Source organism: Lonchura striata, chromosome 20 (genome assembly GCF_050655825.1).
Source record: "Lonchura striata isolate lonStrDom1 chromosome 20, ASM5065582v1, whole genome shotgun sequence".
NCBI classification, from domain to species: Eukaryota; Metazoa; Chordata; class Aves; order Passeriformes; family Estrildidae; genus Lonchura; species Lonchura striata.
The window spans coordinates 5,639,736-5,664,296 of NC_140722.1; the positions used below are offsets into that span (position 1 = coordinate 5,639,736).

Below are 24,561 nucleotides of genomic sequence, written 5' to 3' on the forward strand. Positions count from 1 at the left end.
GACTGGCATAGAAAAAAATTACAAAGCTCTTCTCTCTCATGGAAATCTGGAGCTCTCCAGTAATTTAAGTCTCCCATTCCTTCCTTTTAACTTGTAAGGTCTTAGTCCAAAACTTGTCTGCAGCCTAAGACTGACTGCTGATTTTAGACAGAGTCAGAGTTTATCCCTATTGATACTAAATTGAGAAAACTGTTTACAAAGTAAACAGAAAGGAAAGATATGTCTCCATCAAACTAAAATGCAGTATTTAGAGCTGCTAAGGAGTCAGATCCTAGAATAATTTATGTTGGTGAGAAGGCTTAAGGGTCTCAGTGCACATAAATTGGCTCAAGGCTTAAGAAAAGCAAATATTTATAAGATTCTCTAATTTAGTAAATGGATTCTTAAAAACTAGGAGCTGAATAGCCTCCCCATGTATATAAAAAATGAGACAGCACTCTGCAGACCTCCACAGATCATAGCATGTAGTGCAAAGCATTTCTGCAGAAAGCTCTTATCTCCTTGATGCTCTTAAGTCCTCCCCAAATCTTCCCAGGGATGTTGCAGGTCTTTGCCACATTGCTTTCTATCCAGATGAGCTGTTCCCTCAATTTCTCCTTTACCTGAAAGCATATTTTTCTGCATTTCTAGATTACACTGTTCTTCTTTTGTTGATGGGTGACTAGAGGAATTTTCTGAGTGACTGTTAAGATAAAGATGCCCCTTTTTGGGAGCAGCCTGCACAAGGAGCACTGAACAAGAGTGCTAGAATTGAATGTCTGGTTGCATCACCAAGGCTCAGCTGTCACCAGTTGTTCACTCATCACGCTGCATTGCTATTTTCTGAAGGATAAAATATTCCAAACTCCTAAAAAGTCATAATTGCACAGTGTCCAGACAGAAAGGGACCTGGGGGTGCTGGTCGACAGCCGGTTGGATATGAGCCAGTAATGTGCCTCGGTGGCCAAGAAGGCCAGTGGCATCCTGGCCTGCATTAGGAATTGTGTGACCAGCAGGAGTAGGGAGTTCATGCTTCCCCTATACCCGGCACTGGTGAGACCACACCTCGAGTGCTGTGTCCAGTTCTGGGCCCTCAGTTCAGGAAGGACATTGAGATGCTCGAGCACATCCAGAGGAGGCAGCGAGGCTGATGAGGGGCTTGGAACACAAACCCTACGAGGAACGTTTGAGGGAGTTTGGGTCGTTCAGCCTGGAGAAGAGGAGGCTCAGGGGTGACCTCACTGCTCTCTACAGCTTCTGAAGGGAGGTTTAGACAGGTGGGGGTCTGTCTCTTCCACCAGGCAGCAACTGGCAGAACAAGAGGACACAGTCTCAAGCTACGTCAGGGAAGGTTTAGTTTGGATATTAGGAAAAAAATTTCACTGAAAGAATAATAAAATACTGGAATTGTCTTCCTAGGGAGGTGGTAGAATCACCATCTCTGGATATGTTTAAAAAAGGACTGGACTTGGCACTTGGTTCTATAGTATAGTTGTGATGTTAGGGCATAGGTTGGACTTGATGATCTTAGAGGTCTCTTCCAACCTCATTATTCTGTGGTTCTGTGAATTTAAGGAGCAAGAAGGCTTCTGTGGAGTGTCTGTGCGAAGAGGGGAGTCTCTCTGAAGGTGGAGGTTTCTCCCAGGCCTCATTACTTGGAGCTGGCTGGCAGGGCAGGGGCTGTGGAGCCGCTGACAGGGAGGTGATGGAGTGTCTGCTGGAGCCGTGAGCTGCGGGTCAGCGCCCGAAATGTGAGAACAAAACGGCCCCGGGCGCTAATGACTGTCAGGTGTGCGCCAGGGCAGCGCGGGGAATGAGCGCAGGGCTCTCCCTGCCAAGTGAAACACAAGTGGGGCCTCGAGTAAATAAACAAGGGCTGAGGAAGCTTTTCCTCATGCTGGTTGTGCACGGAGCCCGTGCACGCACATCCCATCGCTGGCACGCACGGCTCCGCCGGGGCAGGACGCCAGCGGAGCTGCCAGCACCCTTCCCATTTCCCAGCCAAGGCACAAAGCCCTCTCCTTGCTAGGGGTTGGTAAATCCCCTTGGAGCATCTCTTTCCTTTGCTCCTTGCCTGTGCAGGTGCTCGCCATGTAGGATGTTGCTTTTCTTACCTCAGAAATCATCCTCCTGATTGTCGGAATCTGTGCTATTGATGATTCTAAGATTGTAGAAAGTCTCTGTCTGTCAGTCCCCCTGCCAAAGAAGAAGCCATAATTGGTCTGTGCTGGTTTCAAGGTTGTTTATTCTGTTTATCTCTCACATGTTCTGCTGCCCTGCCCAGCTCTGTCCTGCAGGGCAGCGTGTGGGGCTCTGCCCTCAGTGGGATGTGACAAACATTAAATACCAGAAACTCCCTGGGCTGGATTTACAATAACGTGCCAATATCTGTCACCTACGTTGGACAGTGTGTCCCCAGCCTGAACCAACAGAAAAATGCCAACACCACAGTGAGACATGGAGGGCATGGAGAAAGAGAAAAAGGACAAGACACACCCAATTTCCTCCATTTTGTCCTCTTTGAACTCCTAATATAGAATCCTAAAATTTTACTTTTGCACCCGTTCCACACTTAATTATTACTTGTATAAAACACTCAGAGCTTGTAATTCATCCTGTAAGATTGAAAACTCTTTTTCATGGACAGAGATCACAGACAGTGTCTCTGGGGGCTCTGTCCAGGGGGTTCCTGACCCCTGCCAGGGTCCCAGACCTGCCAGGGCAGCCAGAGGGAAGCCCTGGATTCCCACACCTGATCTCCTAGGGCGAGACCCCTTTCAGCCATCCCTCTCCTTTTCTATCCCCAGTCCTCGCTGATACACACCAAAATTATATTTCTGCTTTGGCCTGGGCTGTGTTTTCCAGGCCAATATATTATGCCACTTTCACACTCCCCTCCCTGCCCCATCTGGCTTCCATCCTACCCCCATAAAGATTATTAATATCGCCTGCTTCCAAGCGATTTATTAGCAGGGGCCTAACTGGTGCCATTTCCCATTTTAGTAGAGCACTGAAAATAATCCTGAGGAGTGTGCCCAGCTATAAAAATGTACTTATACTGTCATATTTGCAGTTTCAAACATGCACCACTTGATAGTCTCAAAAGTGCTGTTTAATTGGGGTTTATGGGTTCTAATTAATTATACTATATAAAAAAATTACTTGTCCCATTACAGCTCTCTGTGGTTTACTCTGAAGAGCAATGTAATTTAGAGATAAATTGTCCTTCTCTATCCCCCTGCTCCCCCTCTTCCCAGCAAGTTCCAGAACAGTTTAATTCTCCTCTAACCCAGGAATGAAGCTAAGAGAAAGCTACATTTTGATCAAGGGACACAACTTTTCCCTATACCCATAAACAGCTTTAAATATGACTCAAAATGGTTCCACATTCTTTCTGCTGAATAAGGCTGGTGAAATTATGAATAATCCTGAGGCTTTGCACAGCTCAGGTCTGGAGGGGCTGGGATTCTGCAAAGACTTGAACATGATGGTTGCTTTGTTCACTGTGGATTATTTCCTGTGATTTTACAGAGGTAATAGTGAAGGAAGGTGAGAATGAACACAGGATTTTTTGCTGGATGAAGGTCTAGGTTGAGATTTCTCTCTATGAACCTGTAGGAAAACAGGTAAAAGATCTGCCTGCCTTTGTGACATTTTGGTATGACAAACAGCAGAGGAATCATCTCAAGTTGACTTTCTGTTCTCTCTTGCAGAATCACGAAGCCTGGATTACTCAAACAAATTTTGGTGCAGTCTGCTGACTTTAAATGCTTCCTGGAAAGACTTTGTGAAAAATGTGCAGTCAAGCAGGTACACTTGTGGTTGTTTGAAATATACTATTAAATTACATCCCTCACTGTAATAAATTCGGTCTCATGAGGCAAAACATGAAATATAGTAGAGCTGAAGCAGAAAACATTGTATCCTATGGCAAGAGGGGATGGCTTTACACTGAAAGAAAGTAAGTTTAGATTGGATATTAGGAAAAAAATTCTTCACTATGAGGGTGATGAGGCCCCGACACAGGGTGCCCAGAACAGCTGGGGGTGCCCCTGGATCCCTGGAAGTGTCCAAATCCAGGCTGGACAGGGCTGGGAGCAGCCTGGGACAGTGGAAGGTGTCCCTGCCTGTGGCAGGGGGGTGGAATGAGGTGAGCTTTAAGGTCCTTTATACCCCAAACCATTCTGTGATTCTGTTACTTTAGCTGGAAGTTAAGGAGCTAGAATGTTAATTAATGAAAAAAGACAGGGCAAAGAAACCTCTTTAATTTACCTTTTACAGGGAGATGCTACTTATTTTAAAATTTTCATGTCATTCAAACTTTTGTGTGTGTAAGATACCTCCAAAGTTATATCCCCAGGCCTATGAAGGAAACTTGGTCACCTCTCCATGTCCCTGCTGTTACTCTCAGTACTTTAGTACTGGTTATGATTCTTAATGTCCCTGCACAAATGAGCATTCACTGGATCAAAGAAGTTTGTTAGTCATGCTTCATTAATTTGCTTATTTTATAAAATTAATAACCAGCATGTCAATTGCTGGGAACTTGGATTATCCTGGTGTCCAGATCAGTCTGCTTCATGTGCTGAAGCAGAAGCAGTGAGAACTGCCAAATAAAGAAAAAAAAAAAAAGAAAAAAGGAACACCACAGTCACACACATTACTCATCAATCTGAAAAGTAACAAGATTTGTAGTAAGAATTGTTTTTATTAAAGTAACCCTTTTGTGCAGTAAAATTTGTTAAGAGAAATTTTAGTGCATATAACTAGTTGGTTATATTAAGACTAACTACAACCTACAATGTTTCATGGAATTAGTTAACAAAACAAAGCCCAAACGTGAAAAAAACCTGAAAATCTTAGGGCAGTGTTTGGATAAATACAAACAAACCTGAATATCTTGGTATTTGTACAGTGTTTATGTTTGCTTTTACATGGCTTTTACTGCCTCAGAAAGCCATTTATGGAGAGGAAACAATGTGAAACCTGCTTTTCTCATGTGATTTTCATCATCCAGAGATTTAAATAAGTGGGATCTGCTCTTTTTGTGCTATTCTGTCCCCATAAATTACTCCTGGAGGCATTAAAAGGGCTTGTGAAAAACACAGTGATAAATAGCCAGAGGACAAATACAAATGTTGCAAACTGCTCATGCTGCTGTGGCAGCAGCTCTGCTGTGAATTTATTGAGCAAAACCGATGAGGAATCTCCATACCTGTGTCAGCTCTGCTCTGTGTGGAGCCTCATTTTACACCGCTAAAACCAATGCTAAAAAATCCCTTTTTTATGGGAGGACTTTTACAACAGCACTGCGATTGCTCAGGAGCTGACTGGGTTACTCTGGTTATTCCAGAGGAGCAGAGGGTTAAGGAAAACGAGGAGAGAAGGGAACTGTCAGCTGCAGAAGGATTTTGCCACCTGCAGGAGCTCCCTGCCCTGGCTGGAGCGAGCCTCTGGGCAGGGACAGCGGGGTTGTGTAACAGAGGAGAGCTCTGCCAGCTCCTTTCTCCTGACACATCCAGCCCACGAGGATGGCCCTGCATCTGAGGGAGAGGAGCAGCAGGGACACGTGTGACTCACGGCCCTCACGCCAGGGGAATTCCTCGCTGGCTGCTGGCTGCGCGGCTTCACTGCCCGGGCCTTACCGAAAGAGCCCTTCTCAGCTGAGGGCTGGATTCTGATTTCTCACCTCCCTTCAAAATAGAAGATCCTGACACAAGGTTGTTTTTTGGGTTTTTTTTTGTTTTTGTTTTTTTTGAGGTTTTTTTTAATTATTTTTTTCATTTTTATTAAGCAGTTCTCATGACCGTTCCTTTGAGAACTGGGAGAAGCCCAGGTTCACACAAGCCCCAGCGCGTCCTTCAAAGGTTGTGAGAACCCCAGCCTTATTCTGGGGTCCCATGTGGTGGTGAAATTCCTCCTCCAACCTGTGCTCTCAAAGAAAAACTGCGCAGGCTCCTGCTGTTTGGTCTCAAGGCAGTTTATTGCAAGTTATCTAAAAGATTTTCTTCTCGGGCTGCGGCTGTTTGGTCAGCAGCCTGAGCAGAGGCACACACACACCCTGACATCCTCTCTGTCTGCTGTCTTCTTCTTCTCTCTCTCCGCCCAGGGCTGCTGCTATCTTTTATATGATATATTACGTATTACACGTTTATAGTTTTCCCCCAATACCTACTACCTATATTACCAAGTGCTTTTCTACTCTAAACCAATCTGTGAGTGCCAACATCACCAAGAACATGGAGGCAAGGAAGAAGAAGGAGGAAGAACAGGATCAGCCCACTTTCCTCCATCTTAGAACTTCTGACCCTCATGTACAAAGTAAAAACCCCCCTGTACATGTGCTAAACCCCCTGTACAATACTAAAAAAATTTTCCCTCTGTTTTGTAACTACTTTTACTATACTATCTAACCCTTTGTGATTGCTTGTTCCACCTTCAAAGTTGGTAACTCATTCCATGGCTCAAACTCAAAATCACAGCTGTTTCCAGCTGCCTGTCAGGGTCTAAAATGCTTCTGACCAAGGCCTGGAACCTCTAAAAATGTCTGAGAGACATTTTGAGTTCTGACAAAAGGTGACTAAGTCAAATTGCCTGTCCCCTTGATAAGAAAACAACGAGCAAAATATTAATCAGTGAAACTGTCAGGCTGCCTAACTTTCCATGGCATTTAATTAACCCAAACCCCGAGTTCATCTCTTAAAAGTCCCCTTGATCTGGCCACAAGTGTGTTCTGTGCTGGGAGCTGAGGTGGGCTGGTGTCAGGATGGACACTCAGACCTACTGCTCCTTCTTGCACAAGTTGCTGGTGGATCTTTTAGGTTAAATTTTCAGATTCTGCTCTTTTTTCATGAGTCTATGAAATGGGACAGACCTGTGTGTGAGGAAAGAGCAGAGCTCCACTCCTCGCTCTGTTCTAAGTGGGAGAGACAGTAAAAGTACCTGGAAAATGAGGATATATTCCTGACTATCACTGTATTGAACATAACACATAGCACATTTAATAAGTTTTTTATTACAAAATGTAGATGCTACTGCAGTGGTATTTTAGAAATAGTTGGTGTTGTACTTGTAACAAGGATTGTTTGAAGCTTTCCAGGCTTCTTTATTTCCTTGTAACTCTGTCAAGCTCCAAATATTCACATTAAAATTTCCAGTGCTGGTATCAGCTCTGGTTGATTTATTTAAAACAATTTAAATCCAACACAAATAAAATTTTAAGGGAATTTGGAAGTTTGAGGCAAGGGAGTAGGTGTTCTCTTGATTCAAAATGAAATGAAACTATGAAATAACTGAATTTCCTGAATACTGGAAATTTGGAGTTCTGCTTCTACATACTGCTTCAGCAGGGAATATTATAAAATACAAGTGGTTCTGATTTACCCAGGCACATGTATCCTGATTTCCTGAAACAGAAGACACAGTCAGAAGGCTGAACTGAAACCTACTGAGCAGATTTTGTTCGCCTTTAATTTTAAACTGAAAACTTTAATCATTTGGGCATAATATACCATACCAGGTACCTTTTCCAGTCTTTGGAAAATTTTGACTGGTTATGAATCAGGAACAAGAGTATAAGTATACATAAGTTTATATTATTATACATATATAATAACATTTTTATCCTATTTTATATATTTATCATATATAAAATACATTTCTATTTTAGTTCAAAATTACATTTGTATATAAAATTTATATTTTACATATATACACATACATGTAAGGGAGACTTTTCTCCTTGAAAAGCTTATTATTTAGAAATGGGTATCGGGAAATCATGAAATTAGGGTTTCCTGCAAAGTGTTTATTTGGCTTCCTTTTGTACCTGTGCTTGGTCTAGTCTTTAATTACTTGACCATGTGCTATATTTAGCAGAGGACCCTGGTCTCATTCAATTCAGAAGGTGGAGCAGCTCAGGACATGAGTCAGAGCTGGGGACAGGAGGAGGCAGCTACCTGGTGGACTTTGCCTGGATTTGCTGTGGAAGCAGGGAGAGCACAGTAAAAGATAGAGAACTGAAAAGAAAATGTGAAATCTCATGGTTCAAGCATGTGAATCCTGCAAAACTTTCATCCAGTCTCAGAGAAGTCGATTTGCACTAAATTCTTCCCAACTGGCTATTAATTTTATTTTGCTTTCCATGTTTCCACTTGCAGAGTAGACTGCCAGTGCTATTTCTCCTGACATATGATGCTGTACAATGTTAAACATCCTGAGAAATCAATTCCCAGACATCTCAGTTTGGGGACCCAACCCTAGCAGAATGTTTTGACCTGAATCTCTTTGTGTTTCAGTTTGCCATCTGTTAAACAAGAATAATAATATCCTCTCGTCTTACAGGGTGTTGTTAGGAGAAACGAGGGTTGTGAAGCACTCATATGCCATACTGATAAGAGCCCTAGAAAAACTCACAAGAAAATTAGCAATTGTGTCTTCCAAGCAGGTTTGGAGTAGTATATGGTAAATGAGGCCCCAAGCCACACGCTGAATAATGACACTGTAACAAAATACTGAATATCTGCTTATTAAGTGAACATTATCCATCCTGAGGTAGAATCTGGTGGAAAACAAGGCATAATCCTATATTTAAAGAATGACTCATAATGCAGATGAATAAGGGGTTATGGTTAACCTTAGTCCTGATGTTTTGATCACTTGGTTTTGCAGATAAAAGTGGTGCATATGCAAAAGGATACCTGTGCCTAAAAAAAAGGAAAATCTGAGTTCAGAAATTCTTGTTAAATGAAACGTGCAGGATCTTCATTCTGGTCTCTGCAAAAGAAATACTTCTGGGTGCCTGGTGGGTTTTGGAAAGACACTGCAGCTCTTCTGCTTGAGAAACAGTTTTCAAGCAAATTGAAAGTGTAGCTCATTTTCTCACCTTGGTTTATAAATTATGAGAAAATCTTTACAGCTGAGAGAGCTGGTAGTGGAAACAGTTTGGAGATTAGTGCTTGGATTCTTGCATGCACCTGGATGGGCTCCTGCAAAATTTGCATGGGGCACTACAGCACATTCTGTTAGGAAGACTTTTTCCTATGGCTTGTGGAAGAGGGAACTCCTAAGTCCTGAAGCAATCAAGTGCAGAGCTTCCACAGAGCTAGACAGAGTATTTATTAAAGATGGAAGAATATTTTCACACAAGAACAGAAGAGTATTAATTGGCTATGAATAAATTCTGTCTGCAAAGTAAATGAAGGGGTTTTTAACCATCACACCAACAGGATTCTTGAGTATCTTCTCAGTGGGAAGAAACATAGAATTTCCTTTTATCCTTACAAGATGTCTGGTAAAAATACAGAAGGGGTTTGCAGATCTGAAGATCTGTGGGAAGGCAAATAGGGCTTAAGACCCCAAGAAATCTGTTTCTGGTCTCATATCTGGTATTTCTTGTTGCTAAAAGCAGTCTTCACAAGGTTGACATTTCTTTTCACCACAGGAGAAACTGGCTTCTGGAGCAATGAAAGAATAAATCCAATCTCCTCAACTTCATTCATGAGGACTCATGAGCAGAGCAAGGAATCAGAAAAGCATCTTAACAAATGAGACAGGTCCTAGTTATGAAAGAGTATAGTCCTCTGCCTCTTTCTGCCCCTCTACAAACCCTTCCCTGCTTTCTGAAGGATGGAGAGCTCCCATGGGAGAGGGGTCCAGCATGATGCAGTGGGGGATGCTGTCTGTACCCCACTATTTGCTTTCCTCTTCCTTATTCTCTGCTGTTTGCAAAGTAGGGCTTTGCTGATAAAGGATCCTTCCCAGACACAAAGAAGAGAGAGAAACAATTCCAGGCCACTTTTCAAGTCACTGGGAACAAAACATAGCTGCCCCTGCACCTTGTGAGGGGTGTAAAGCTTGTCTGATTGCTTAGCCTTCTGCAGGAGGCAGCTTAGGGTGAACCATTCCTGCTGCTTTGCCACTATTAAGATCCAGCAGTACCTTGATGTTTCCTCACTGGCAATAATTTGCAGGATTAAATACTTCAAGCCACTCTAAAATTAGTTCCAGGAGGCATTTTTTGCTTTCATTTCAGAGCTCTCATGAGCCTTCCCTACTCTCTAAATCTGCTACAGCTAATTACCTGATGGGTACTGTGCTCTAGAAGATTTCAAATATCTGTCTTTTCCACTGCTCTAAAGACCCAGGTGAGGTTGCAGCACAAAACTTGTACCAGGAGTGTTTGCCAACAGTTGTAATGAGCTCAGACATCTTCATGAAGTGGGCAAATAAACCATTGCAAACAAAATTACCTTTGTCCACTGTGTCCATTCAAGATTCAAAGCAAACTTATTTTTGAGCCTTTTAAAAACATCTCAGAGAGCCATTGGAAGTAATTCTTTTATGTCTTGAGCTCTCACCATCTCTCTAACCCACTGGAGAGCCTCCAGAATCACAGCACACATTTTCAGCTTCCGCTGCTGTGGTTTAAGTGTTGTCAAGGAATACTTGGTGTTTTATTTTGAGAACACCTGAAGTGCATGATTCTGCTGTTTGTCCTATGCAGGCATGTCACAATCAGAGTCAGAGGCAGAATAACTTTTGGACAAGTGAGAAATCTTATCACAGTAACAAAAGAAAAAGCATCACTGGACAAAAGCCTGCTGCACAAATCCACTGGCAGCAGAAGCTACAGATTTCTGCTTGGTGTTCCTGGCCACTCTTTTTGGCCCATGCTGACTAAGGCCATGCTATGATCCTTTCTATTTTCTTCCCACCCTTCCTTGGCCCCCTTGAGATGATTCACTCTCTGAATATATACATGTGTCACGTACAAAAATCTTACTCTCCTGACCACAGCAGAAATCCAGAGGGGTTTGTTCCTTCACTTCTGATTTCAAAGGTTGATTTGTTTTTCCACTTGGCACCATGCCCAAGAGAAATTATTTTCCACTCTTACTTCTCCTGGTCATTACACTATTAGGATCTTTTAAAATCTGTTTACTCATTGCTTCCTGAGGCACAGGCCCAGCTTCATCCACCAGTTCCCAGTCTTAATTTTTGAGTTTGGTGCTCATGCTGTTAAACCCATGGCAATTCAAAACCCATTTCATGCAGCCATTTTCACTTTTTGAGCCATCACTGAACAAACTTAAGTTGTTCCTACATTTACTCTGAATAAAAGCTGTCCATCACCTTCAGAGAGACACTTGGTGAAGCTGCCCACCACAATAATTCAGTATTTCTCTCATCAGCCATTTCTGGGGATCTGCTGCACAACATCTCACTACCTGCAGTCACGTACCATAGTGGCCTAATGTGAAACAAGCTGTAAAAGCCAAGGCCCAGTAGCAGGGCTTGGCTGCTTCCATATGATTGTCAGTGTTTACACTTGGAAATGATGTTTGAAAGCCAGGTTCTGAGAGCGAGACCCAGCTCCCTTTGCAGTCAACAGCAGTTTCAGCCTCCACTTCCACAGCCCAGGGGTTGGGCTCTTTGTTCTTTTGTCTGGTGCAATTTGTGAGTAATTCCTACGATCCAAGTGATGGGCTGGATTTTCTAATGTGTTTCCAAACTGTGCGACTTCTGACACCAGATTCCTGTACTGCCTCTCCCAAAATAAAATGCTGAAGGAGCATGGATGGAGGAAATCCACTCAAACTGAGTAAACAACTCGTGAGGGTAGGCCAGCAGGATTCATTCATGCTCGTTCAGCCCAGGCTGGCTGGTTTGATTCCAGTTGGAGCACTCTCTTCATTACAGGCCCCCTGGGGAATGTTAATCTGTACAGTATAAACATTTATAAACATCTACTAAATCATTACACTTCAGCTGCCCCATAAACACTCCTGAATGCTTTCCTTAGGCAGCATTGGTTGGGTAACGTGTGGCTTTTTGGAATGAGTTTACGGGTGTTTGGCACTGGTAGAAATATGGGGAGAGGGCACAGGAGGTTAAATAACATTGTTTAAGCTCCATGACTTTTTTGGATAGACAGAAGCTGTTAGTGATTAATTAAAATGGGCCTCGCTGGTAGATGCTGAGGACAAGCTCAGGTTGTAGAGGAGCTAAGACAGCCTTTCAGCTTTGCACACTGGATTTTAGTGATGCTATTGCCAGGAATATCCCAAAATACACTTCTCACTAGTCGGCTTGACATTTCTGCACCAGGCAATGCATCATTATTCATCTGTGACTGCAACACAAAGTGCCTCTGAAAGAACTGCCTGGTGCAAAGAAAAACTGTAGACATAACTTCAGAAAAGCCAGAACTAACTTGGCCCCCAGAGCAGCAATCAGCTGGGCTGCAGGCCCAGGGCTCACTTGTATGTGTTTACAGAACACGTAAGTGTATATAAGCATATATATATCTTTGTGAAGTGAATAGGAATCACTTTCAAATGCACACATAGCAAAGCAAACCTTGAACTCTGTAAAGCTGAACTTCTGAATTCTTGTTTGTGATCTATTCCCTAACCTGAAGGTGTTGGCATGACTGAGCATTCCCAGGACTGGGGTCAAAGTGACTTTCACCCCCACCTGTAGAAGTTGTATTGAATATAGAAATAGTAAGAAAAAAGCAAACAAACTAACCAAGCCTTCCCGTTCTCGAATGGGTAAAGGAAAATTCTCTCAATTATTATTTTTGTTTGTTTGCAGAGGTCTGGAAAAGCTGGGAACTGATCGAGGTGCCATTAATTACTGTGAGGATTGTCTTCAAGTAATGTAACCTGAGCAGAAGTTAAACATGTTGTGTGTGAGACAGTTGTGTTTACTGACAGCTTGATGAATAAGTAACAACTTCATTTCTGAAAAGCATCTTAGGGCAAATGATTTAATTGGCTATAATTATATCATATCCCACATTTGAGTGAATATGCCTGTGTGCACAGATCTGGTTTACTTGTACATCTCACAGGTACATGGCTGGACACAATGCTCATCTTCTCGAGCTGCTAACAAGAGCCTCCTTTTCCATCTCCTCCCTCCTGCATTCAGAACACTCAGCCACTGCCTTCCAGCTATGACCACACCTATTTGTGAAATGAGAGCACAAAAAACAGATTTTTTTTTTTTTCCTAAGTGGACTTAGATGCACAGTGCACCCTTTTCAGAGCCTCAGGGCCATGGGACAGTGGCTGTGATATCTCCAGACCACCACCCTGTCTGCCCTGACCTGCTCAGACAGCAGCATCAGGTCAAAAATATCCTGCAAGGAAATGAGACAAGGAAAGTGGTTTTGCTACTCAAATTTGCCAAAACCTCCCTAAAACATGAAATCAAATGATACTCATCATAGGATGAAGGTGAATTTGCCATATCTGCATTTCCAGCTTTCAAATCTCCCTGTGTGTGAGTGTGTACACACACACACACACACACACACACACACACATATATAAATATATATATATGAAATCAGTAATACAGGGTGATTTTCCCACAGCTTTTCTGTGGCATGTAATGAGGTGAGTAATTTAAAATCTTCTGCGTATGGTCAAGGTTTGAGCTCACAGAGAGCATTACACATTATTAGTTTCAATTGGTCTTTTAACATCCATCTTAAAGGGTCAATAAATGAGATTGCCTAGAGGTAAAGCCGTTGTTATCATGTGTAGGGTTACAGTCACAGCTGGAGGGCACAGGCAGGGACAGGCTGTCTGTCTGCCTGTGTAGGACTTCAGTCACCAGTCAGGGTTCTATTAATTTTATAGTGCCTTAAATTCATATTGTAATTATGAGAAATAAGCAGAGAGAAAGAGATCTCCTTTTAATATGTTTTTAAAAATCTGGAGCCTATTACCCCACTTAATTCCAATTATATTACAGCTGAACTTTTATCTCAATGCACTGCAAATAAATTCAGGCCAAGGTAATTTGGATATATACTTCCTAACTTAAAAACAGGAATCTATGGGCAGTAGACAGAAGAGAGTGAAGCCTCAGGAGTGTCACATTATGAATTTTAGCTTTTTTTCTTTAAATACTGAAATTTGGTGACCTAATTCAAAAGCAAAAGCAAGTTCAGTGGTCTCACACAAGCCCCTAGTGGAAATAATTTATCCACTTGGAAACATCACCATATGTTTTACCCATGATAAGGTCTTTGATGACAAAGTAAGGCTTGGAATATCCTTAGCTAGGAAGACTGGGAGATGGAAGCTTTTAAAAGTGATGGGTGATGTGCATCATCTCACTGCTGGCTGGTGTGAAATGTGATACAATACAGCAATTGCATAGATGTGGGCAAAAAAAAAAAAAGCTGGAAAAGTGAAAGAATTTGCATATTGCCTTGATGAATATTTACTGAAATGTTCTCAAAGTCTGAAACTGTGTTATATGGATACTTAAGCTCTGGTTTAAGTGCACAGTAAGGAGAGCTCCCACGACATGGTTAATATGGAGGCTTTTCCATTGCATTAAAAATATTTAGAAGAGAAGACTGCAAACATCACTTTAAAGGAGGAGTCTTAAGAGATCAAGAACTCAAGATGTTTTGCAAGCCCAATGCTGGTGCTTCAGCCAGTGCTTATGCTGCCCAGTGACCAAGACTTTCTGTGGCAGAGTCCCTGGGTCTTTGCAGACAACATCTGGTCATTTAAGATCACTGGTGATATGTAAACTCCATTAGAGCCATTTAATGTTGGCTGGGCACAATCTCCTGCAGCCTTTGCCTGTATTTCTTCACAGCCTTGAGGCGTGGGGTAGTGTGGTGGGCACTGTGGGTTCATAGGACTGAACAGCAGCTGCTTCAAACCAGTTTGTATCAGGCCCCTCTCAGCGAGGCTGTGAGAAGATGCTCTGTGTAAATCTCACACTCCGCTTCCAGCTGTGAGGAAGAGGAGGGGCTGTGCTGCTGCACCATCAATCTCAGGGCTGGGATGGGACCCTTGTTGTTGGCTTGGTATGTCTTGAGAGCTGTCCCAGGGCAGCCACACAGTCTTCAAGGAGAAATGTGTGCCCTTTTGAGCCACTCCTGCCCTCTGCTCCTCTCCCCAGATGGGTTTTACCTTGACTTACCTTGTCCTTGTGAGCACACTTAAATCAGCACTTCCTTCTCAGTTTTCCTTAAATGTAAATAGCATTACATGCTTGCAGGAGGCACTGTTATCATCCTGAGTGAGTATCTGTGCCTTCACAGGTGATTCTTATGTTGTTCCCATCAAATTAAGGACCCAGAAAATGAAACTTTTATCCAAAAAAATCAGTTTCCATTTTATCAATCCTCTTGTCCCTAGTCATGTATACAAAGTGCCCTTCCCAAAAGGTATTGGCCAAATAACTTCCAATAGCAAATGTGCATGAGGGAAATTAAAGATGGTTCATGAACAGCCAGAAACTGGGAAAAGAGGCAAGGTCAGCTGAAGAGAACTTTATAATTTAATTCCTGCTGAGGAGACAGATAAGTTGTACACAGTCCTTAGGTTGACCTGGTGCATAAAAACAAATCCTGCAGCCAGCTTTAGAGATAAGCATGGCTTCAGAGTTCCCTGGGCAGTGTTTTCCGACACTAATGTACAGTCCAACCCAGGGACTTCAACAAATGAACACATTTGGCTGTGGGAACAGTTCAGCTTCCTCCTTTCCTTGCAGTGTAAGTTTGTGCAGAGAGAAAAGTTTACTTTTAAAAGTTTAATGCTATTAGTGTGATTTTGCTGAGGTTTTATGTCTCTGTCTCAGATTTTAGCAAATCCTATGTAGTAAAACATAAGCATGACACCTTTTCTAACTTTACCCCTGCTTTTTTATGCAAATGCTCTGAGATGTGGTCAGAACTGTGTTTGGTGCTGTCATGTGAAAGGCACAAGTCTCTCAAAATCTCATAGGTTAAACTTGTCCCTGTCACAAAATCTGTGCTGTGCTTAGCCTGAAGTAGGCAGAATACTTATAGCAGGGAAAGGTGTGGCTGCACAAACCTCTGCCTGCTAGAAAGCTCCTTTCTCATGGCTGCCACAGTTGTGTGTTGGAGTGAGGGACAAAGGGAAAACACTGCAAACAGTGCTTTTGCCAAAGTAATATAAGTTTTTAAACTTTTTCCAAAAGTGTCAACTCAGAGTCATTCCTTAAGAAGGACTGAGTAAAGGGCTTGATCCAAAGGCTAGTTGGTAGCAGTCCTGTCCATTGGCTGCACTGGGGTTTGGATTTGGCCCTAAATCCTACAGCCATTAAAAATTAAGTAAAAAGCCTTGGCAAAGTATTCTAAGCACCGTAAACAAACATGTTCCCAATAGGAAGTGCATTTAATGGAGTTTTGCAGCATTGGTCTCCCGGGCAAGCTCTGTATTAGTCTCTGTTTTCCCTCCCTGTCCTAATGGCCACAGCCAGAGGGGGGCTGGTTTGAACTCTGAAGGAGGCTGGTTTTTATCCACATTGAGTGGAGAGGCATAAATTGGCATTCCATATCATCATAAAAAAAAACTTCCCAGCAATTATTAAAAGATTCTTATCTCTTGCTCCCTACATGGATAATGAGATCCCTCTCTGCTGGACTGAGACAGCCTGTCTCTCAGCTCACTTAATGAAATGGACCCAAGTTTGCAAATTAGCATAGTCCTGACTCCAAACGTAACCTCTTGTTGTCTAGTTGTACATCAAGGCCCCTGGCTTATGTCTTTTCTTATTAACACCCCGTAATCATGTCAACCCTCTTTAGTTTTCATTTCCTGTTTCCTTTTACAAATTCACTTTTGAGTTTGGAGCAAGATGTTGGATGCCTTTGGATGCACTGAGATTTGATTTTTGTCTCATTTTTAACATTATTGCAGTATAAGTTTATCAGTGGGTCCTGGGGTGGATCAGGGAATCTGTTTTCTGTTCCATATTTTTGCTGCTTGGTTGCTATGTGATCTTAAAGCAGCTCCTTTTGTATGTCTGTGCTCATTTCCCTTCCACTTTTTAGGGTTTTTATTTTAGGCTGTAAAATCTCAGCAGCAGATATTTTGTCTTGGCCTACATTTGGTTGGTGCCTTGTAGAGTGTTTTTTTGTTTCTGTGAGGTTGTCTGTGTAATAGACTATTGATAATCATAAGGAACAGTCATATTGGGCCCTAACAAACACAATATGCTAAAGGCTTTCTAAGAAGTCAAGAAGGATGAACCCTTTGAAACTCTTTTTCTTTCTCTCTCCCCTGATGTGAAACTTCATTGTTGGACCTTGAGAGTAATAAATCAAAGCAGCTGAAAGAAGAGAATCATGATTTCTTTTGCCTATGTGTAGCTGACCCAATCTGCCTTTGATAAAGCAGTGGCCTTCCACTTTATCCACTACCCTACTAATTATCCTTCACTTTCATGAGCACTAAAATCCACTCACACATTAGAATAAAAAAGAAACAGGGATGTGATTAGTTGTGTACAGATAAGAAGCAGCCCACAGCGTTAGCTGGGTAATAACATTTTCTAAGACTCTTTTTTTTTTCCCCTGGAATTCATTTCCTCTCACTTACATCCATTGCAGTGAAAAGTACTTACAGTTTGTAACACAAAAGATAACTCTTCAATGCAAAGCTTTGGCATGTGTCTTTAAAAGATTTACTCCTTTATCAAGCATTAATTTAAGAAAGGGTGCCTTGTAGGTAAGGCAACATCGGTCGTAGTCTTCAGGGCAGCAGATTTATTAATTTAATAGGTTTATCCATTTTACAGCTTGGATAATCATATTTCACCAAACTAGTACACAAGGAGTCCTCAGCCCATCTGACAGCTTTATTCTTGTGTAAGTTAACAGGCACATTTTGTACTCATGACCTTGTGAATTGTACAAGTGCGAGGAGCTAGAGAGGAATGACAGACCCAATCCAAGGAACATGTCAGCATTTCAGTTTTCCTGAGTGAGATTTATAAAGGGAGCAGTGAGGAGCCCCAGCTGAAAAGAGAACTTAAACATTTGTCAATTTATATGCTTTAAGAAAATATGCAGAATTAAAAGAAAATCAAATTAATGGAATGTTGATTTAAAAAATAAAGACCTAATATGTTTATCAAAGATATCAATTTAACAGTGGAATTGTTCCTGACTATAGAGGAGTTGTTCTGAAGCTGGAACAACTAGAAAAGTGTTGGGCTGGGTTTGTCTCAGGTAAATTCCTTTGGTACATACTCATATTTACTCCTTGTGTTTATCTGTGTTTGCTGTGGCCAGTAAATTTCCTCTGTAAGTGTCTAAAAATCTTGAACTGGCTAGGAATTAGAATATTAAGGCAAGAATGGAGCCAAGATTTTAAAAACACCTTGATAAAAATCATTTTATAGTTAAAACCCACAGGAATATGTGTTGCTTGAAAGCATTTCTTATTTGCTCTATGAGAAAAACAGCAAGCACACACTTATTTACTGCTTGGCATTTCTTTTCCTATTGAAACTGTTGGGAGAAAAAGAAAATATTTCCCTAATTGTTTAAAAGTTTCATTTAAAACTTCACTTTGTAGAAACCATGTTTCAGTGTCTTGATGAAAAGTTGACTTATTCAGGAAGAAGATATTTCCTGGGAAAAATAACATTCAACTGAAAATTAACTTGTGTCAGAAAATTTAACATAAAAGTTGGGGCTAATCCTACTCTATCCTTTTAATAAAAGCAAAAGCTGAGCTACTTACACTGTACTAACTGCAAGCTCTTCAAATAAAAGAGCAAATACATGGGACCTCATAATAAAATGGTCCACTTGGCAGCAGGGAAAGAACAGCAAGAATTGTAGACCTCAGGGATTTATTTTCATTTATATTCAAACTTCTTTACGCCATTCTTGACACTTAAAGAGGAGTATTCTGTGCAAATCAGAATTAGGCCATGGAGACAGAAATTTCAAAAGCTTTGAGTATTAGTTGAACATGACAGGGCAGTGCTGAGATATACTGTGCCCTTAATTTACTCTCCTCTATATCTCTCACTTGCATTTCACTCATTTTTGACAGCAGGTGATGCCTTTTAAGCTCCTCTTTGCAGGTGTCAAGGTCTGTGTGCCCAATTTGAATACAGAGCAGTCAAGCACTTGCTCTAAAAGTTAAGAAAACTTCATGTCCTCTTCCAAGCATTTGCACTTTCTGGTTTGTACACAATAGTGTTTGGGTTGAGAGTGTTTGTAGGATGATATTTATGTTTGCCGGAGAATTCCTTTTAAAAGGAAATATTATTAATCATGTTGCATTTTGAGCTGTTGTATTTACAGCAATGTCTGAACTTTCACCATAAAGTTCACAAACAAGTGTCACACAGGGAAAATATTTCTCTTACTGCTAAAATTTAGTGCTCCTGTCTGCTGTGCACTGGAAAGAAAGAAAGAAAAAAAAAAAAATAGAATTGCATGTACTGTATAAATTTCTGTTTGGCCCTTTTTTAATTTGCAGAGCCTGAAAATCTAATTGTGTCCTGCCTTTAGCCATGTTCCTGCAGGTCTGGCAGGACTGCTCTGAGACTTTTTGGTTGTTTTTTTCAGGATCCTCTGTTTATTTTCCCAGCTGGAAGTCAGCACATTGAGGTGATATTTCCAAGGTATTGTCATATAATTGAACCTTCCATTAATTTCTGACCATCTGAGGGACACAAAGAAGTTGGCTAGTTGTGCCAGAGGACACCAAAGTGCATCTTGCCTAAAAATGGCAAAAAAGGAAATTCTTGTTAAGATGACACCATGGTCCCATCAAGCTCTGGAGCTTTTGATCATTCCTTTTCCCTTTACCCAAGCTGGAGTCTGTTTTTTACATGAACATGCTCAATCACAGGGATGTGTTTTACTTGGCTGTGGATGTGTTACCGGTTGGGATCCCTAATTATTATCAATTTGCAGATTGCCTGGAATGTCTTATTAAAATTCCTGCAGAATGATTGATCATAATCAAAAAATTAATCACCAATCAGCCCTGGCAATTAACATTAGCAAGTCTATTTGCATATATCTTGTAATTTATGCTGCTGCTGGAAGAAGGGACTTTTCCTGAATGTTATTGATTAGGGGAGAAGAGCCAGATGCTTTTTTCACTGGGATATGAGCCTTTATTAATAGGGCTAGGAATGTGTAAGGAACTGAAGTCTGCTCTGACATGGGCATCTTTAAGTGTCTGAAAGAATTTTCCTACATATTAAAAGTGTCATATTTTGCTTAACAAAAGCTTTGACTTTTGGCTCGTGTTTACTGTAGCTGTTTCAATCCATTGGGATAAAAACACGCCATGATATCAGCCCAGGAAATGAGATTTTCATTGCAAGAAGTTACTTAATAAATGTAGTTATTTAATGTTGTGAATAAGGAATTTGCAGGCTTGCAATTAATTTGATGAATTGTGGTATTTAAGCTATGAAGAACTGCATAACAAAGTCCTAGTAGTGTTTGACAATAGTTTGCTCTGTTCAATCAGGGGATTTTTTAAAAATAAATTTCTAATATTTTTGCACTTTTTTCTTTTTACACTTATAGTTTTATTAATGTATTTGAGGCTTATTATCCAGTCATCAACACCGATTTTGTTTTCAAATTTGCTTGAAATTGCTTATGGGATAACACATCTGTTTGAGGTGTTCTGAGCCTGGTCACAGTTTCTGGTATTTATGATCTTTTTTGCACTGTAACCTTTGGTTTTGCTTCAACTCCTTTTTGTGTCTCTCATACCTGGTGCTATAACTGCAATTACATGAAAATGCATAATCTGCTATCATAAATTTAGATTAGTTTATCATGTATAACTGCTTAAATATTAAGAACAAATTTAAACCAATAGTCAAAGTGATAGCAGTTTATCCTCTGGCCATTGTGGCCCTATTAGTGATAGCAGGACTAAATCTATTTCAATAATCAAAGAAGGTGAACAATTTAAGTGGCAAAATGATATTGAAAATAAAGGCCAGCAAATAAAAAGGATTATATCTCTAGTATCTGAATTTAAAAGGTTGAACAATAAAAATATGTTTAATTTTAAAAATTTGCTTTCTTTTGAGAGATATTAATTCTTAGTGGTGGCTTTGTTGTAAGCTAGAAATCTTTGTAGTTCATAGAGGATTTTAGAAGAACCTCTTGTGTTGAAACTCTAAAGCTCTGTGCTGATTTTAAAACTGAAAAGTGCTCTCTAAAATGCATGAGTAAATAATGGGAAGCTCTATTCCTAACATAGCGAGATTGGTTTGCTCTCTGATGTCAGCTCTGTGCTTATCTCAGTCTTTCTTAAACAAAGATCTTTTTTCTTGTTCATCTGGCGGTTTACACTAATCTGTGTTGCAAGCTTTGAATGCCTGTGTCCTAAATGCCATTGATATATTTCTCTGGATCTCTTTACTGAATTTTTCTCCCATTATGGATTTGAAATGAGGACAAATCATACTCCAGCTCTGATAAAATCCTCAGACCCACAGTTACTCTTTTCCCTTTTGGTGAGCGTTAAGTGATCTGAGAAGAGGCTCCTCAAACCCCAGCTGTACCCTGAGACCTTGGATTAACCAGTTATCACATCTGGATTTGGCTGAAGTTAGTTGGTAACCATGAGATCTTGTCACTGCAAAGTTCAGGGGTTAATTGAAATCAGAGAGGCATAACCCATTCAATTGTCCCGTTAATTACGCCCGGCTCCTGCCTCCCTCCTGCAGCCTCCTGTCCCCACCAGCCACAGGGGACAGCTGCCACCAGCTCCTGTCACCCAGCTGGATGGCTGGCAGAGAGAGCTGCAACTCCTGACTCACTGGAGCCCATGAAAAATGCCTGGGAGAGAGGAAAGGGGCTTGTGCAGAGGGGAGGGGGCTGGTGACATCCCCAAACATCACCCCAAGCCACAGCGTTGCCAGCTGGTGCTGAGAGCTGGTGATGCTCTGGGATTTGTGGTAGGTGTGCTTTGCTCAGGGCAGAGCTTTGGTTGGGGAAAATGGGCAGGCCTTGGTTGAGACGCTGGGAGACTGGCAGGGATTTCTGGTATTGGTTTGCCAAGATGGTCTTTATGCAACAGAAGTTCATATTGCATTGGATGAGTAATAATTTATGGTTAAAATACATCAATTTCCCTTCTTCTGTCACTGAAGTGATATGAATTTTTGCTAGTAACTATTAATTACCAAATGTTGTGATGGTAACTCTCCAAGGTTTCTGCAGTCAGCAGTTATGCACTTTTTACCTTACAATAACCAGAGAAGCACGGCAGATTTCAGAACCAGAGGGACATTAAAATGTTAAAAATAGATCTGAATCTTGTAAATCTATACTGACCTTGGGGAGAGAGAGGGGGGAAAATCACTGCCTTCAGTGGGAGCTGGTGTGGGTAGGAACAAAAAGTCTTCCCACTTGGAGTAGTTTTGAAGTTTTGAGCATAAGGAAAACAAGTTTGAGACAGATTGGTTAGAGGTGAGTGGAATTCAGGTGTCCTAAAAACTGGGATACTCAGATAAAGAAACTAAAAATCTCACCTTGCATGTTTGTCCATATTTAGCTGATCTAAACCCCAATTTTAATGAATATTGAGCATAGGCCTGCAAGATCCTTTCATCCCTTTTCTTCTCACAGCTGCCCCTAACAGCCACAGCCCAGCTTTGCAGTGTCCCACCAGCCCAGAGCAGAGCCCCTGCTCCATTCCTGCTGTTGTCTGTACAATTCCCAGGGCTGTGTCCTTGGAAATGCAGTCTGCAATCAGGACCTTGCTTTCATGTGCTGCACAAACCAGAGACAAACCTTTGTCTTTATTCCCTTATTTTAATCCAAATTATTTTTAATCTGGGTTCAGGTGACTCTTGCCAGTCCTAGGGGTAGCAGTGTATTACAGCCTGGAATGAGGGCTGTGTTCCAATCACAGTGAAGTGTTTAAATCACCCAAATGATTCTTGGGAGTAGTTCTCCAATCTCTTATTATTCAGCCCCCAGAAATAACAATGTCACAGTGCTGGTAGAATTTTTTTTTTTTTTCTGAAAGCACATTAAAATGAAACATCTTTGTATCTTATTTTGGAAAGTCAAAAGCAAACCTCAAACTGTTGAAATTTTTAATGAAAACTGAAAAGTTTTGAATTTCACAGCTCTTATTAGTTTTCAAAAAACAAACAAAAACATCCTAAAAAATCTCTTGCTTTTTTATAACCACCAGCAGCATTTTCTGGTTGTTTCTTTAACTAAAAAAAAAAAAAAAAAAAATCAAAGTTATTTGGTTCTACTTGATTTTAACGGACAAATATTATTTGAAATGTGGCTTAGCTTCTGACAAGCAAATAAAAATTATCATTTCTATTCTGTATACACTTAGAGCTAATACTTCATAAAAGCTTCTCTTCTGATGGGGTGACAACATATATAGACTATACACAACCACAAAAGGTTTTTTTCTCTGTAATTTATGTGCCCCAGCCACACACTGAGCCCATACACGGCCGAGGAGGAGAAGGTAAATCAATCAAGGGTGATTTCCAGTGAACAGCCATATCACATCTACCACCCATTTGCTCTTGGCTGGCTGAGAAATGAAGCAATTTAAACCTATTGGGTCACACTGAAATGGGGGCCAAAATCTTATCAATGTGCTGCACACAACGGAGCCTCATTTCATCTTCATTTCCAGAGGTCCATGGGCTGCAGCGGGTCCCCGCAGTCCATCAGTGTCTCTGGCATTGCAGCCAGCCCCTGGCTGCTCAGCTGGTGCCAGAGGTGGAATAAAACATCTCTTTGGTATGAAAGGGGAGGGTCTAGATTGGAGCTGTTTTGATCTACAGAAAAAAATACAGAGGGAAATACAATTAGTGTTCAGTTATAATGTAGCTATGAAGATAAGCCTGAGAAATCTAGTATTGGGATGAAATATGAGATGGGAAAAGAAATGCTCTCCATTCACTTGCTTAATGTTTCATATCATCTTGGAAGTGTTCCACTGCCTGACCCTCATGTTTTCAGATTATTTCCACATCTGTATCAAAGCCGTACCCTCCTCAAGTGGACCAAGCAGTTAGTTTCTTAGTTAAAATCATAAAAATAAAATGTAAGAGCACCCCAAGCATTCTGAAGCTCCCCACAGCTCCTGCTCTGTGCATAGAGCACCTGGAAAGGCTCAGAGCCTGTCCCAAGCCCCAGGCAGGAGAAACACACGGCATGTGTTCACTGCTGGCTTTTCCTGTTCCTCGTTGCTTTGTATTAAAAATGAAATTCCATACGGACTTTCCAATGGTTGCTTGGAAATTGGATGTCTGGCACCCCGGAGGAGTGTGTTGGAATTCTGCACCTGATTGCATTTCTCCCTTCTCCTCCACAGGAGGAGTCAAAGGTTATGGTCCAGACGAGAAGCAGCAGGTTCTCCTCAAGCTGAGAGGAACCTTCTTCCCTTTAATACTGTGAGTAGGCTCTGTGTGGAAGTAAATGGATTTAGGAATCTGATCCAAAATAAACTGACATGAACAAGGCTGACCCCAAAATAAATTGTTCTCATCCTAAACATTGACAAGAGGAGTAAAACAAAGCAAGCAGAAATAAAGAGGCAGTTCAGAGCTCGGCACAAATCTTCATCCAAATCTCTTGGTTTTTAACCTGCTTAAGGAAGAATAAAAGGGCTTCTCTGAACTATAACACTTCTAAACAGCTTTTTGCAAACGTGAGAAATAAGAATATTTTAGTATCACTTGCCATGTTCTCTCCAGTGTGATGTTACCCTTCTCCCAGGGGACCTGGGCCTGGCTGTGCCAGGGTCACACAGGATG

General features: G+C 41.3%; 1 long non-coding RNA gene across 3 annotated transcripts in view; it reads left to right on the forward strand.

Moving 5' to 3' along the window:
• LOC146765711 (uncharacterized) overlaps positions 1–24,561 on the forward strand; it is a 335,663-nt gene that overhangs the window by 245,871 nt on the left and 65,231 nt on the right. For all 3 annotated transcript variants that reach the window (XR_014949631.1, XR_014949630.1, XR_014949632.1), the window contains one exon: positions 3,693–3,789. This is a non-coding gene — a long non-coding RNA (uncharacterized LOC146765711). The remainder of the gene's footprint in view (positions 1–3,692; positions 3,790–24,561) is intronic.